At 43.9% G+C, this 15,966-nt stretch overlaps 1 protein-coding gene across 2 annotated transcripts in view; it reads left to right on the top strand.

Moving 5' to 3' along the window:
• The first annotated feature begins 7,101 nt into the window (after positions 1–7,101).
• LOC104938664 (myosin-9) overlaps positions 7,102–15,966 on the top strand; it is a 28,138-nt gene continuing 19,273 nt past the window's right edge. For both annotated transcript variants that reach the window (XM_019269528.2, XM_019269527.2), the window contains exon 1: positions 7,102–7,458. The gene's annotated coding sequence lies outside the window, so the exon portion shown is untranslated. The remainder of the gene's footprint in view (positions 7,459–15,966) is intronic.

The raw sequence follows: 15,966 nt of genomic DNA, 5'->3' as shown, positions 1-15,966 counted from the left end.
CGCTGTAGTAAGGTGTGAACTTTGACCCGTCAGCATGTGGTTGTCTGCCCAAATTCAATACCTCGTTTTCAGTTTTTCAGGTGACCTTTTGAGGCTGTCTGCTGGTCTGGAAGTTATGTTATTCAGATCTTGATATTTTCAAGTTTTTAAAAAAAGTTTATTTAAGTAGCACCTCTCAACAACATGTAATATACTTTTCCAATATTTAACCTGGCCTCACAGCAAGAAGGTTCCTGGTTGGAGCCCCGGGGCCTTTTTGTATGCATCTTCTCCCTACGTTTGCATGGGTTACATTACATTTAGTCATTTGGCTGACATTTTTATCCAAAGCCACTTACAAAAAAGGTATAATGGACAACCAGTTGTTGGTAGTGTTGGAGAGGAGGTCCTCTCTGAAGAGCTGGAGGTCTTCAAGAGGTGTTTAGGGACGCCCCTGATCTGGTAGGAACTGGGAGGATGTTCCACCAATGGGGAACAACAGACGAGAAAAGTTTGAATCGGGTGGCAGAGCCAGGCGTCGTTTCTTGGAGGAGGTAACACATGCCGGTATAAGGGCGTTCAACTAGGTGGGTGCAGAACCGGAGATGACTTTCTCTTGGGGTACTTGGGCTTTCTCCCAGAGTCCTAAGATGTGTACGGGCTCTTAGGTGTGAATCTGTCTCTTGTTTGTCTTTATGTGTCGGCCCTGTGATGAACTGGCGACTTGTCCAGGGTGTACCCCAATTCTCGGGCAAAGCCAGTTCGGATAGGCGCCAGCACCCCTGCATGACCCGGTTACAGAAGATGTATGTTTTACCTGTCTAACACACTTTCTGCGCAGGGACTCCTTCCTTTAAAGACTGGTTTCATGTGTTTGTGTAGTGTGTAGGGTTACATTTCTGTGTCATCGCCCTCGAGAAACACCTCACGTAAATGAGGTCAAACGAGGCCGACGGAGACAGGACAACACCTGCAGTCAATAGACTTCCCTCCAGTCATCGTCTCATCATCCTCATCATCATCAACCCCTCTCTCTTCTCTCACGACTCGCTAAACCGACAAACATTCCCACCCCTGCCCGCCTTCCCATCCTGGCATGTCATTACAGAGCCCACAGCTGACAGGATTGCGGCGAGAGCCTCCAGACTGCTTATTAAGCGCACATCATTCGACGTGGTCTTTGGCTGCTTGGGGTTAGATCATCCCAGATGATGATGGTGGTGGTGATGATGAAGAAGCAGAAGAAGGCCCTGGGATGTTTTTATTCACTGCTGCTTGGTAGAAGCCGGTGGGGGGAATTCCTTTGGCGTTACATAAGCAGGTGCAAGAGAGAAGCAAGTAATCCAGATGCATGGATGAAAGACATTCCTGCATACCTTCGAGATGTCTGCATGACACCAGCTTTTGTTAATGATCTGCCACTTTCTCTGCTTCTTCACAATTCTCACATGGTTGTCCGTCCTACTCATCCACCTCCTTGTCCGGTGGGGGGGAGCACATTCAGAGAGGTGACTGGCATTGGAGGGGGGGTGACGACAAGCTCCAAAGGTTTCAAGAACAGCACGTAACCCTACACCTCTTCCGCCAAAAACAATAGACCACACCTCCGTCCTCGCTGCCGCTGACTCTCTCTCTCTCTCTCTTACTCAACCAACTCTTGTGACCATATAAGGCAAAAAAAGTCGGGGGAAGCCAAGCCAGCGGACTGCTGCTGCCGCCGCTGAACCAACGGGCCAAGAGTTGCAAAGAGTTGCAGATTTCTTGTAGTGACTCCGTCCCCAATTTCCCCGCCTTCCTCAGAGAAACTGTGGATGTTTGGCTGTATGTTTGTTTAAAATTCAAGTGCTTGTCACTGAACCAAATACTTTGGTGGGGGGGAGAGTGAGCATTTTTTTGTAACAGCACCCAAATCTGGCACGTCCTGCTTTTGTGTTTGTAGTAAACACATACCTGTATTTATATTTGAAACACACGCTGCCTTCCACCTTGTTAGGTGTCCTTTCTGTTCCAGACAACCCCGAGACAGACAAAGCAACCACTGTTGCTGTTTATATCATGCAACATGCACGTTGCCTGCAACACCGTGTTTATTAGAGATGTTTCCACATCAGGATGATAAACGAGTAAAATAATTTCAAACAAAAGAGGGGAAGCTTTTTGCGTAATTTCCCTTTTACTCCTCATTCCTGAGTGTTATCACTCCTTCCTGTGTGCTAATTATCAAGGAAAGGAGGAGGAAACCAGACAGGCTACAGCACAGAAGATAGAATAGATATCCAGTCACTCTGTAATGTGAATAATTAAATTATTACATTATCTTTAAGAGCTAGAGGTGTTCTTAATTATCTTCTGTGGTTCTTGCCGTTTGAGTCCTGGTGAGGCTTCGTACTAAACCAAACATCATGATCCAAATGTGCCGTTTTTAATAGATTTATTGGATGTTATTTACTTTTGTAATATTAGTTTCATACAGTTTAATTGTCAGCATTTGCTCGAGTCTAGTGGCAGTTTCTGACTTCAACTTTCAGCTGACTGTTTAGCAGTTTGGCCATTCTTTTCAGCTCAGGGTGAATGGCAGTGTGTTTACACTCGAGCCTGTGTGGTGAGTTTTTTCCATGTCAGGTAAGAGAATCTAGGTCAGACAAGAGCGATAACTAACCTGTTTACTCTATTTGACATAGATCTAAGCTTATATATATATATATGTGTGTGTGTACATATATGTTTCATTCATGAGAGCACAGGCACATTCTCACCACTCGAGACACTGAAAGCGTGAATGCCCACACACAAGTAAATTACACAGCGAGAGTTAACATGCCACTCTTTTAACATGCTGTCACTGAATGGGTCCCTTTCTTTTCTGACTGGATGATATAATGACTTTACACACCCTGAATTACAGACACACCCTGCTGCTATTACAACCGACTGAAGGAGGAAAAAAAGAGAGAGAGACTAGGTCACAGTGAAAAGGAGAGCAGGAGGAGGCGAGAGGGAGGGAGATAGTGAGGTCAGAAGTGTCCATATTTGGTAATTCATGCCTGCGTTTTTAATCCCACATTTCTTTGTGTGTGTGCCCAGAGCTGTTTGTTTTGTGCCTTATTGCCATTGTTGTGTAACTCTGTGTACTTTTACAGCACAAGGTTTTTATTATATGCGTACTTGTTGTCATGTAAAAATTTGCTTTGAGTTAAAATGTTTATTTTCTCTACATAAGAAGTCCCCCCTTTCTCTAGGCCTCCTCTCTCCTCTATCGGCATCTGGTCCTGCTCAAGTAACCAGCGACAGGGGTGACCTTTGACCTCCCGGGGCTAAAATTTTCGGATATTTCCCATCCATCCCGGAGGAGACGCAGAGAAAGAGAGAGAGAGAGAGAGTGTGAGATTTATTGAATTTTCCAGGCAGGCATGTTGAACGTTCAATGTTTTGCCGCGCACACACATGTGATGCCCAGCTGCTAAACGTATAGATAAACACACAGACGCATTCCTTTCATAATGACACATAGCGAACATAAATCACACGTTGGACAGAAAATGTGATTTTCCTGTGTGTCAGTGGACGGCTCTGTTATGAGAGCTGCCTTTATGTGGTCCACTGAGTGTGTGGTATGATGAGTCGATATGACCTATACAGGACGTATTTCCATCGGGGCCATGTCAACAGTTGTTTATCTCTGATCTCAGAACTGCAACATCTGTTTCGTGTTTACTTCCTCTTATCTGGCATCGCCCGCTAAGTGTACAAGAGGAGACAAAACATCCAGGGGGTCAAGCTTTCGCTCGTCTGAGCCTCTAAAACCGAAGTTCTCAACTTCCTTTTTGCGGTAGCCCCCACAGCCTCAAGTACCTGTTCATTCACCCATCACAGCCCACATGTGCTCAGTTTAATCGATTTTAAACTGAATGTTATTCAACATGATTTAAAAAGTGACTTTTAATATTAGTTTCATACAGTTTAATTGTTAGCATTTAAGTTAATTTGGTAACATTTACATTTGTACTACTAGTAGCAGTTGCTGGACCGTTCTTACACCATTCATCCAATACCATTACCTAACTGTATCAACAGTATAGCTATTCCCTACTCAAACTATTTCTCTATTTCAACCATTATTCCATTACTTTTAGCCAACTGTTTATCACTTAGCAATTTAGACCATTTGTATTGAATGAACTGAATGTATTGTGTTTGGGGATACTGTGACGGCTGGCTTTGGCACCCTGTCTACTAAGCTGAGTTCAACCGTCAGAAACCTGGGAGTGACCTTTGACAGTCACCTCAGGTTTGACAAACAAATGAACAATGTTGTCAGGACTAGTTTCTTCCAGTTGCTTCTCCTGGCCAAAGTTAAAATGTTTTTAAGCCGTCACGACCTTGGGAAAGCCATCCGTGCCTTAATAAGCTCAAGGTTAGACTACTGCAATGCACTTTATGTCGGCGTCTCCCAGTCGTCCCTCAGTCGACTTCAACTTGTGCAAAACGATGCTTCCCGTCTTTTAACCAACACCAGCAGACGTGCGCATATCGCTCCTGTTCTTAACTCCCTTCATTGGCTTCCTGTCCTTTATAGAACTGATTTTAAACTTTTAATGTTTGTTTTTAAAGCTCTTAACGGCCTTGCCCCTTCGTATTTATCTGAGCTTTTAACTGTCCGCAATGCTGCTAGAGCTCTGAGGTCTAAAGATCAACTGTCGCTGGAAGTGCCCGGGTCAAAATATAAACACTGGGTTGACGATGCATTTTCCGTCCTTTTAGCTGACTAGTCAAACAGTTTATCCATTATCTGTTTCAACCGTTTATCTATTAGTCTTGGCTGAATATTTCCACTATTTCTCTGTTAGCTATCTTAACCATTAATCCATTACATTTGGCTAACTGTTTCTTTTAGTCATATTTCAATCTATTTCAGTTCTTTCGGAACCATTATTTTCAGCCAACTATTTCAATGACTCCTTCAATTATTCATCCATTACTTTAATCCAGCTGTTTGGATTTATCTTCTCGCCTGCCAACTCTAAATTCCATGCATTTTTTTTGCAACCCGTGGCGTCACAGCTGACAGAAAAAAAAAGCGATATTTATTTATTTATTTTTAATTAAATCAACATCATTAATTCTCTGTACAATCTTTCAATGAACCTCCTCCTCCTCTCCTGAGGTGAGAATCACAACTCTGAATGATCTTTCCACTTCAGTTTGTGCCGCCAATGTTCAATCAAAAGCTTCACAGTGAGAAAGTACAAAATATTTATTTTCCAGTTCTAATGTTTCCCTGCTGGTTGTGGCATGTGCGTTGGCTCCGTGCCTCCAGTTCCACTCGAGCAAACTGGAATCAGATCACCCAAACTAAATCCCAGGAGAGTGTTTGAAGTAAACCAGTTCACATTGTACCGTTCCATTCTTCTGTGTGTAGACTTTGGCAACTTGCACCACGAACATTCATCTCGACATCCATCAGGTCGCTTTATTTGCTCACTTTTCTTGCACCTTCTTGCAATTGATTCCTCATTCCTATCAGCGCTACACATCTCTCTGTTTTAAATCCACCTGCATTACTGTCCACCTGTTATCTTTGACACTTCCAAAGAAGAAGTCAGGTGTTTTAAGGGAGCCAAGAACAACAACTGTCAAGAGTGATTTGAAGACTGAACAAGTGCTTACCAACCTCACGCTCATTAGATCATCACCTGCAGCGGTTCCCATGCATGTAGGGTTAACATGTCTGATCACGAATCCAGACTTACCTGTTTGAGTGACGGGAACCTGTTAGAGTAAGTCACATAACTGTGCTGTGCTCCATGTGTTTTTTAAGGTCTCTGTGATCTAATCCTTTAGATTAGAGATGCACTGATGCATTTAAACAAATGCAAATCAATGCTAGGCAAAGACCGAGCACATGAGCGCTGACAGAGCTCGCTAAAAAAAGTTTATAGAGTGTTAAATCTGTCACAACCACTGACAGTATCCGTGACGTCACCCACAGGTTCTTGGCTGTCCTGTCTCTTTCACCTGGCTCGCAGACATGAATCATTGGTGGACCTGATGACGCCTGGTTGCTCAAACAAGACATCTGTAACAACACCAACCTGTCAATCAATGTGTCCGTGCTCTTAATTCTGCATAACTTTAAGCCTTAATATAATCTGAACAGGTGAGTTGTATATAAATTCACCCTCAGTACAGTTGTCATGAACGGGGAAATTAGCTACAGAGACCAAAACTGTTTTTTGTACCAGGCTGTAAACATGTTTATTTCTGCTGTGAAGTTGGACATTTGAACATGGGGAGACTGACTCACTTCTGGAGCCAGCCTCAAGTGGACGTTCGAAGAACTGCAGTTTTTGGCACTTTACTTCACAGACACGCAAGTTATGTTCAGCATTCAACAAAAGTCAACAATAAATAATGTTCTTCCACGAATAAACCTCCTGCATGAGTCGGTCTGCTGTTACAATAGTGACACTTAGAGAGTCGAAACACTGATATAGAGGATACTCGTTTATATGAAGTACTTTAATTCCTTTGGGGTGAACAATGATGTTTAAAAAGTGTCCTTGGGCCACAGTATCAGCTCCATCTGCCCTGTTCTGCTGCTGACCTGTTAATATAACACCTATAAATAAATAATCTTTATCCCAGGATCAGGTTTGAGGCAAATCTTCAGTTTAAAGGAGGCTAAATTCTGTCATAGTTCACAGTAAACAAACACTCTTGTATGTGAAGTGAAATTATTTGATGTAACACATTAGTGGTATGAGATTTGCCTCACACACACACCTTTAAAATAGTTAGTCGGGGCTCCTGGATCACTTGTTTTCAAACCAGACAGTGTCCAGACTTGACCCTGTTGACACATTGAGGAAGACCCTGGATGATGCAGTCCATCCTGAGAGTGGCTGGTACTTATATGGTCATAAAAATCCTTAGTATGTACATACCTTTCTCATTAAACACAGCTTTATCTGTACCCACTCCCTCCTCACTCAACTCTTTCAAGTTCAGCCCCAGACAGTGGCTGTCACTCCTCCAGTTCGTGCGCTAACGTAAGGGCGAACGCGATTGGCCACGACGCGTGTGTCTCTATGAGAGCGCGGCTGTGATTGGCCGAGAGGGGGCGGTTACATAGAGGGAGAGAGGCCCGCCTCGTCCTGGACCGCACCCCGGGCTCCTGCTGGCGGCTTACGCGCTGAGTGAAATTACGCGAACCAGTGAGCAGCCAGTTTTGGAGGAGGGAGGGCAGAAGGAAGAAGAAGGGGAGCGAGAGCGAGAGAAAAAAAAGAAAAGATAGAAAGAGTGAGTGAAGTAGAGAAAGAGAGGGAGGAAACGAGCTCTGTAGTTTAGCCTGGACTCTCTCTGCGACTCACGGCGACGCTGACTGAGCCACCCGGTTGTTGTTAGCTCTTCAACGGCGTCCTGCAACATCCACCCACCCCCCCTTTCTCCCAACTGACAGGGAAGAAAAAAGGAAAGCAGGTAAATACACCTTCAAACTTTATTTAAACACGTTTATCCACCATTTTTCATTCAAATCAGCGAGCTAACCGAGCGAGCAAGTGCACCAGGAAGGACGGTTTTTTTTTTTTTTTTTTTTTTTTTTTTTTTTTTTTTGGTTTTTTTTTTTTTTTTTTTTTTGCTAGTTCAAGTTGCTTGCAACTTCAGCAACCGCTTAACGGTTAACGGATTTAACGTCTAGATTTTAACGTGAGCTTTTAAAACTAACACTTAACTACACGTGTTTTAACGTATAACCGTCAAATTTTAACGTTAGCTTTGTAGCCGTTAGGTTTAAAAAAAAAAAAAAAAGTAGGCAGGAAGTGATTCGGTTGAATGAGTTGCAAAAAAAAAAAAAAAAAAAAAAAAAAACGGTGACCGAGTTTATTTGTGAGCTCAAGCCGGATGGGAAAAGTGATTTTATGTTACGGTTTACGTTAAATAAATATTTAAAACAAGTAGTTTTTAAATCGCGGGTTGTAACGGTCAAACGGGCGCGTGTGTGTGTGGCCGGTGCTGGCTCGCGGCATGACGTCAGTAGTTCACCGGTTTAAAAAAAAAAAAAAAAAAAAAAAAAAATGAAACGAGGCGCCTCAACCTTCACCTCACCGTGTCATCTCCACCGTCTTTACACCGATTTTAATAACATACCGGGAGGGCCTTGAAGGGTTTTCAAGGCGCCTTGAAGGGTGTTCAAGTCCCTCCGGTGGTGAAAGAGGTGGCCGTGATTTAGCTCCTCCAGAGTTGATGTTCATTATAGCTTTACCTTCTCTGGAGATGATGGAGGAACCATGAAGTGAAATGTAATATTTATAACTCTAAAGTCACATATAGCAGTAATACAGGAGCTGAGTCACTATTTATCCATCATGAAAAGTTGGTAGGAGTTGGTATTTGAACGCCTCATGATGGAAAACAACCATAAGTTGGACTAAAATGAAGTTTAATTGTGTAATATTATGCAACTGTGAAGTCTCTCGGGTCACATAATGATGCACAACATTCATATAGGAGCTGAGAGACTGTTTTAATAATATATATTCATAAAAGTATTGGATTGGGTATTTATACACCTCATGAGTTGGAGTAAAATGGATGTTTTTGTATTATGTAGTCTCTACCTTAATATAGAGACTATTTAAAACATTTGCATTCTTAAAAACACATTTTGGATTTGGTATTTGAACGCCTCATGCAGATGACGCTTGGTTTGCAAGCCCAGGATGTGCTTTGTAATGTAGTTTTGATGAGCTCAGATCAGACTGTGGGGGCGTCTGACTTAGTCACTGTGACCTCCCATCTCTGGGTCAGTCAGTGCTGTAGGTAATCTTTTTTTAGACTTTTATGTAAGGTGATGAAGCATTCACTGCTGCTTGATCATCCTCCAACTGTAGAAGCAAAGAACCAAAAGTTCATTGTTGTTTATTTCTCTCTGGGAGCAACCTTGGGCTGCATGTTTGCACGAGAGATGCTATATAAATAAATAAAGTTTGAGTTTAAGAGGTAAATATTGAATGTTATATCAATTAGCCAGATTTTTTTTTTCTTTCCCTGAAGTGCACGAGCGTGCCAGCTGAAAATGACCAGGTCTGTCTTCTAATTACAGTGCAGTGCACTGTGATGAACATCAGCTCGGCAACATGAGAGTTTTCCATGGCGATTTCTTTTATGGCATCCATTGATATCAAAGCCAAAGATGAGATGATTTCATTTATGCAAGCCAAAGTTATAAATAATGGAGCTTCACAAACTGTAAGATCACAGGACGCGCTTAAACTTTAGACCTGCAAAGGAAGTAGCAATTGTGAGATTACCGTCAGTCGTAAGAGCATCTTCTGATTGTTTTTTGATTTTATTCAGTTTGCAGCCAGGAAACTGACTTCCTCCTGACACCGTACTGCAGCTCACGTCATATTTTCTAAACTCAGACTGAGATTTCTAACAATCTCAGACTCCTCAGATCTATCTCAAGTGTCACTTTCTCATCAGGCCTGTCTGTCTAGATAATGTCGTGCTCTGTCAGTGCAGTGTTTGTCCAGTTAGATGGTGCATCATTGTGTTTGCACTCAGGCAAGCAAACAGACTTTGGTACACTTGCACGGCCTGCTGAGTATTTGCCAGAAAAACTCGAGTCAGACTGGGCATCAAAGCTGTGCTAACTCTGGCATTGCTTCACCCGAACCTGCTTTTTTTATTGTACGAAGTGTTAGTGGAGGAGCGCCTCTTTGCTCTCGTCTGTAGTAATTAGAAACATACACTCGTTTTCTGCCAAGAAGCCGTTAAACCTCAGTGTGAGTTCACCACATTAATAACTTTCTGACACTCGTAGATATGATTGTGCAAACGATGCTGAGGTAAGGCTTTAACGTGTGTTTGTAGTCGTGTGTATCTCACATGGTTCGTGTTGCAGTCCAAGTTATTTGCTGTCTCACTTGAGAAATTTAATAACCACCCGTATCAGGCGCATATTGGCTTACATGTGTGTCATATCCTCTTATTGCATTTGAGTCACGAATTTGGAAACGCATTGTGCAACAACTCCTCCGGAGGCCAGCTCCCCTCGCTTATTGCCAGCCTCAACGCTGTTATAGAGACCCCCGCAGAGATCGTTACATTCCTTCATCCGTGTGTCAGCAATGTCCATACTCGAACCCCCCCTCCACCACCACCACACCCCCTGGGAGAGTTTTGTACTGTAGGGTAGACAAAATCACACACAGACATCTTTAAAATGTGACTTCAATCTTCTCAAGATGATGCAGTCTGAGCTCGCCTGTGGATGTTTGGATTTCATTGAAGGCCGGTCGTCTCCTCGCAGAGACAGCACGGTTATACAAATAAGAAGTAGCTTTAATCTTATCTGTCGTGTGTGTTTGTGTGTGTGTGTGTGGGCGCGACCTCCTAACTTCAGGTTGAGAAACACGACGAGGCCGTCGGACAGTTTTTATTGAGTGCGTTACCCGTGTGTTTTCTAGTAATGGACATCATCGGTGGTGATTGGTAGGGTGGTAAATAGCATGCATGTCCTGAGTTTTCCTACACAGTCAGCTGATATTCATTCATGCAGGCAAAACATTCCAGTCAGAGCGGAGACTGTTTTGTAGATTGTCTATTAACCGTGGCCGAGCTGATCACGCCGTTTTCTTAGCATGCAGTCAGACAACACAACAGGCTTCATTCAGCTGTGCATTGTGCCATACATCACTAACGTCGGCCTTTAATCCAGCTCGTCTGTTTCTGCTCTGCCCAAACATATTCTGCCCGACATGAACGGCATAATTAAGTCAGAAGAGCTCAAGGACAAAACTTCAGCAGTGTCTGCTGTGGCTTTCTCACTTCCTTCCACCGCTGTTTAACTTTTTACATTTCCTCGCTGGGTCGACCCGTTTCTCCGTGACCCTTCCTCCTCCTCCTCCTTCTCCTGCCTCTCTTCCTCTCCTTGTGTTATTCGCCACCGCCCCCATCCTTTCCTCGTCCTTTCCTTATCCTCCCACCCACAGCGTGCACCTGTAAGGTTTCAATAGAGCCGAACAATACCAGGAAACGGTTGCACTCTTGTCTATATACAGAGAAGGGGGCTCGCTGATGATGATTGCTTTCTGTTGAGGCATGAATCATGAGGTAATGCTCGACCTACAGTCTGAAGTGCCTGTTTATTGATAAGATAATCCAGCACCGGCCTGTCCATTTCCTTTTACAACTTCCTTGTAGTTTTTAGCCAGTTTAATCCAGCTAACAGACTTTTCTTTTTCTTTTTTTAAAGTGGTTCATTGACTCATTAGTGTTTCTAAAGGTTATTCAGAAGCAGAGAGATCACATGAGGAGCCTAAAACAGAAGAGAGACCTAGTTGGTGGTGATTGTGGTGAAGCTCACTGAGCAGTGAGTGGAAATAGACTTTGTCTGGGTGTGTGTGTGTGTGAGCTCCACACCTGGTGCTGCGTAGAGAAGTGGTTTAGTACGCCTGTTGCACAATCTCAGGACACTTTTGCACCGTGAACTTTGAGACCTGCTGTGTAATGTCGTCTGCCCGTCTCCCATTGGACGTTTCTATTTTTTATTTTTTTATTCCCACGTCGGCCTAAAAAGCGTGTTGCACACCAGATGTCCAGGTTGTCAAACCAGCATGTGGCTCTTTGTGTGTGAACGCATTGTTTGACGAGACGATTGCTTCGATGAGATAGCCTTGTTCTGTCTGTTTGTTGTCAAAGGGAGTGCCCGCGGCGGAGGAGGTAAAACTAGTGATATTGCTTCATAGAGCCACACAGTAATCAAAGCCTGTCTGCTTATAGGATGAACAGGAGAAGCCGTGAAGTCCTAATAGCGCTTCTCCTGTCTGAAATAAAACTTGTGCAGCATACCACAGAAAGAAGGATTGCTGACAAACTGAAATGTGTATCTTAACTCCCCTCTGCATTCTTTCACCGTCTGTTTAAACGGCTTACGTAACCATCCATCTATCTATCTCAGGGTCAATACTGCCAGGGTGTTTTCGGGAAAAAGGGCAAAGCGGCGCAGTATCAGCTCCGCTCTGTCAATCGTGCGTTCAATGCCGTAATCAGCTCGCTGCTTTGATTGATTATATATGTGGAATTTGTTCTATGACCCTGAAAATGATGGAAGTGCTTATCAGACCAACGCCCTTCAACGGGTCTAACTTCAGACTCCCACCGGACAAAACGCACATTATGCCGAATGTTTAAACACAGCCTGGAACGCTCGAGTTGATACCGAGCGGCAAACCTCCGCGCCTGAAGTGAAGCCAACGAGGACCTGCAGGTCCACCTTTAATCATACCAAAAAGATCCTGCATGCCGCACCTCTGCACTTTGTTGTATTGTATTTCAGGCATTTAATTAAAGTCTGGTGTTTCACCTTTTACCACTGCAAATATATCAGTGAATCAATAAACTAGTTAGCTGAACAGTTCATCTTCTGCCATTCAACGTCTGACCAAACTAACCACGCAAATTTCATTTATTGGAACATTATCCACTTTTATGTCATTAAAAGTTAAATAATTCACATTTCATACAGGATAGTGTTAACGAAGGGTTAAGTCCATCAGCCATATAAGGTTGGGAGCCACCGGTGTAGGTGATGTGCTGAGGGCTTCAGTGAAGACCTGGCAGGGGCCTCTGCTTGTAGACGTTGGATGGCATCGGCCGGCTCACAGTTAAAAAAGTGAAATTGGATCCCGGCCTGTGGCAGGAATGTGAAAAGTAATGTGGAAAGTGATGCAGATCTGTCATGCAGTGCGGTTATATTTTTTGCAGCAAGGGCTTAATTCACTTTTCGGTACACGGACGCCCGCTCAGCATGCGCTCAAGAAAACTCAGCACCAGCACCACCACCTTCCCTCACTCCTTCCTTTTTGAAAGACTCGCACACAACAAGTTCCACAAATGGCAAAATAGTTTTCTCAGTTTGTCATTTCCTCTTTCCTCCCCTCTCTTCTCTCTTCTGCTTGCCCCACCCTTCCCACTTTGAGAGGAGGAAAGAAAGAAAGAGCCGACGTATGAGCCCATGAGGAATTTTAACCGACTCGGTACCTTTTCTGGTCCGTCACAGTCCGATGATGTACCGACTGTGCTTGGCTGACACCAGACATAGAGACTGGTGTTGGAGAGGGTAGTATAAACAGACATCAGTATCCACTGCATGAGGACGAGCTAGCTGGGATGTTGTGACTGGTTTTATTGACTTTGACTTCTATTAATATTCCTGTCAATGGCGCACAGCTGGTTTATAGGTTCCCCCTGTAGCTGGAGCTGGAGGAGGTTTGCCTGTACATGGTCATGCTGTGGCAGAGGTTGTCACGATTCCTGGTTTTTTACAGTAACTCAGGGAGAGTCAGTGAGGTGGAAAGGAATGAGAGCGAGTCTGACTGATGGATGGACGGCCTCAGTTTTTTTTATTTTTTATAAAAGGCCGAGGCTGACCTGCTTTCTAAGCGGGACAGTCGGGGGATTGAAAAGGACGCCCTGTAGCTCTTCCCTCTTCCTCTCCTCGTTCCTCTAAAGTCCTGGCTCTCCTGCGTTACTTCCTCTTTGCGACCACATTCTGGTCTCTGTGATGAGGCCGGTTTCTAAAACAGGCTTCTCTTCCTTGTGTTATTATTTCATGGGCGCTCTTCCTTTTCCAAGTCGTCTGCTGCTGCCTCGACAGGATACTCTAACTCTCGGGACATTTTTAGAACGTAATCCTTTAATGGTGTCTCTGGCGTCGTTGCCAAGATTTAGTTTCGAGGTGACTGCGTCGTTTCACTTACTGCCACGTATTTAATCAATGAGTAATCTTTGTTATGGATATCTAGAGCAGCTAATCTCATCGTAAACAGAACAGATAGTGAAAGGAGTCAGGTAGACCTTGTATTTTTCTGCATTATGGCAGGAACCTGAGCCAAGTGGGGTTGGCTGGTGCCGGTTTCTTTTCAAAGTCGAGTCAACATCCACGAGGAAAGCTTTCAAAGTGATCCAATGGGAGTTCTTCGTCCCTCCCCTTCTTTCTACTTTCAATATAGAACAGCGGTGGTCAAACGAGAATAGCTGTCGGAGTAATTTCAGTCCTCGTGCCGCTCTCTGGAGAGGCAGCTTGAAGTGTGTCACTGAGAGTTATCTGTGGCGAGGATGTGAGGCAGACATCAACAGACTTGACTGTAAAATGATGTGGAAAATGAATGGGGTTTTGATAATGCTGTTCCAGTAAAAATACAAAACATGCTCTCAGCAGCTCCTAAATCATAATAAGTTGCTGATTTTATGTGATAGTTGACTGAATATCTTTTGTTGTCTGGCCTTTTTGAAACCAAAAAACAACGTTTTAAAGACAACTCAGACTCTTTATTCCAAATAATTGTTTCTTGCAGCCCAGACGTGTCAGCAGCTCGCAGATCTCCGAGTGTTTGAGATGTTGTTTCTATGGTGTCACCTTTGGGTATACTGTTAAAACATAGCAGGCTGAAGCAACTCCAGAGCTTTGGGTGTGTTCAGCTTGTTCTGTTTCACTTCTTGTTTTTGCCAAACAACAAAGCTTCGGGGATTATAATCAGTCATGGCTCATACTCAACCCCGTGTGGGGCCAACTGATCCGAACACTGGAGCGAGTAATGGTGAAATGCGTACACGAAGAGACTGCCGGAGTCAACGCGAGGTGATGCTGATGTCCCCCCGAGTGATGAACACATGACCTGCCGATGTGATGGGAATAGGAGGAGGGCAAAAAACAGGAAGGAAAGGCAGAGAATAGGGAGCAGGAGGAGGAGGAGGGGGGCATAGAGGATAGACGACAGAAATTTGTGGAATGCCTTTGCTTGCTGTCTCTCCCTGATAAAGGGTGAGTATGGGAGGAATGCGACCCTGAAAAGACTGGATAAACAGAGGAGGAGGAGGAGGAGGAGGAGGGTGGTTAGGTCTCTGGAGAGGCGAGTGGAGGGTGTCTGAAGGCAGAGGAGGCAGCGTGGAGCCAGCTGAGAGGTAAAGCAGGACTAATTAGCACCACGTTCTGTTACAGGATGGGGTCTGTATACAAGAGATGAGCTGGGAGAGGTGGGCGGAGGCGGTGATGGACGTCAGCTGTAGCGCAGCCTGACGGGGCGTTGATAGAGGATGGAGGGAGGCAGGAGGTCATGAGAAGAATGGCTCTGCCTCTGGTTTGTTTCTCACAGATCAGGGTTAATGTGCTGGAACAGCCAGAACAGACACGTTAAACTTTTCTTCTTCTCAGGGGTCTCTTACCTTTTTTACTACAGTCTCAGGAATGTTGTGGAGAATCAGTTCGGTGACTCATCGGCCAACAAAACAAGTTGGACACAATTTTATGTTTTTATATATAGCACCAAATCAGAACAGAAGTTATCTTTTATTTCTTTCCATGTAGTGCAGGTCATGGTGGGAATTGTCGGGTCTTCAAATAATATCAAACACGTGGTGCCGGTGGCAAGGAAAGACTTTTAACAGGCAATAACCTCGAGCCGTGCTAAGGTTGCAAAGGGGTGGAAAATTTCCATAAATTTCCAAAAACCTTCAATGGGAACTTAAGCTGGGGAATTTGGGAAATATTCCAAATCAGATACTTTTTATGGGAATTCTGGAATTTTTTTGGGGAATAAACTGGAAATTGGGGGTCCTCTAACATATCAGCTGGTTATCTATTGTATGATTACATCTTCATGTGCAAATTAAACATTAAAACCATACATCAAATATACATTTCCAGCTCAATCTCAGCTAGTCTAGAAATCAGCAAACACGTGGATCATCGTCCAACCGGAGCGGTTGATAGATAAATAAAGAGAGACACAGACGCACAGCAGTAGTAAAATAATAACTATAAACTTTAATGGAGATAATAAAGGTAGTAATTATGATGATGATAATCAGTATTTACACCAATCCCGGATCAAGGCAAAGCCACGATCTGTTAGAGCCTGTGAGAAGAAGTGACGTGTGTTAAATGCACCTTGTATTGTAGATCTGTGACTGACAAACTAT

The sequence above is a fragment of the Larimichthys crocea genome, chromosome XII (assembly GCF_000972845.2).
Source record: "Larimichthys crocea isolate SSNF chromosome XII, L_crocea_2.0, whole genome shotgun sequence".
In the NCBI taxonomy this organism is placed as follows: Eukaryota; Metazoa; Chordata; class Actinopteri; family Sciaenidae; genus Larimichthys; species Larimichthys crocea.
Note: the sequence above shows the minus strand (reverse complement) of the source record. Positions and strands in the feature narration are given on the sequence as shown.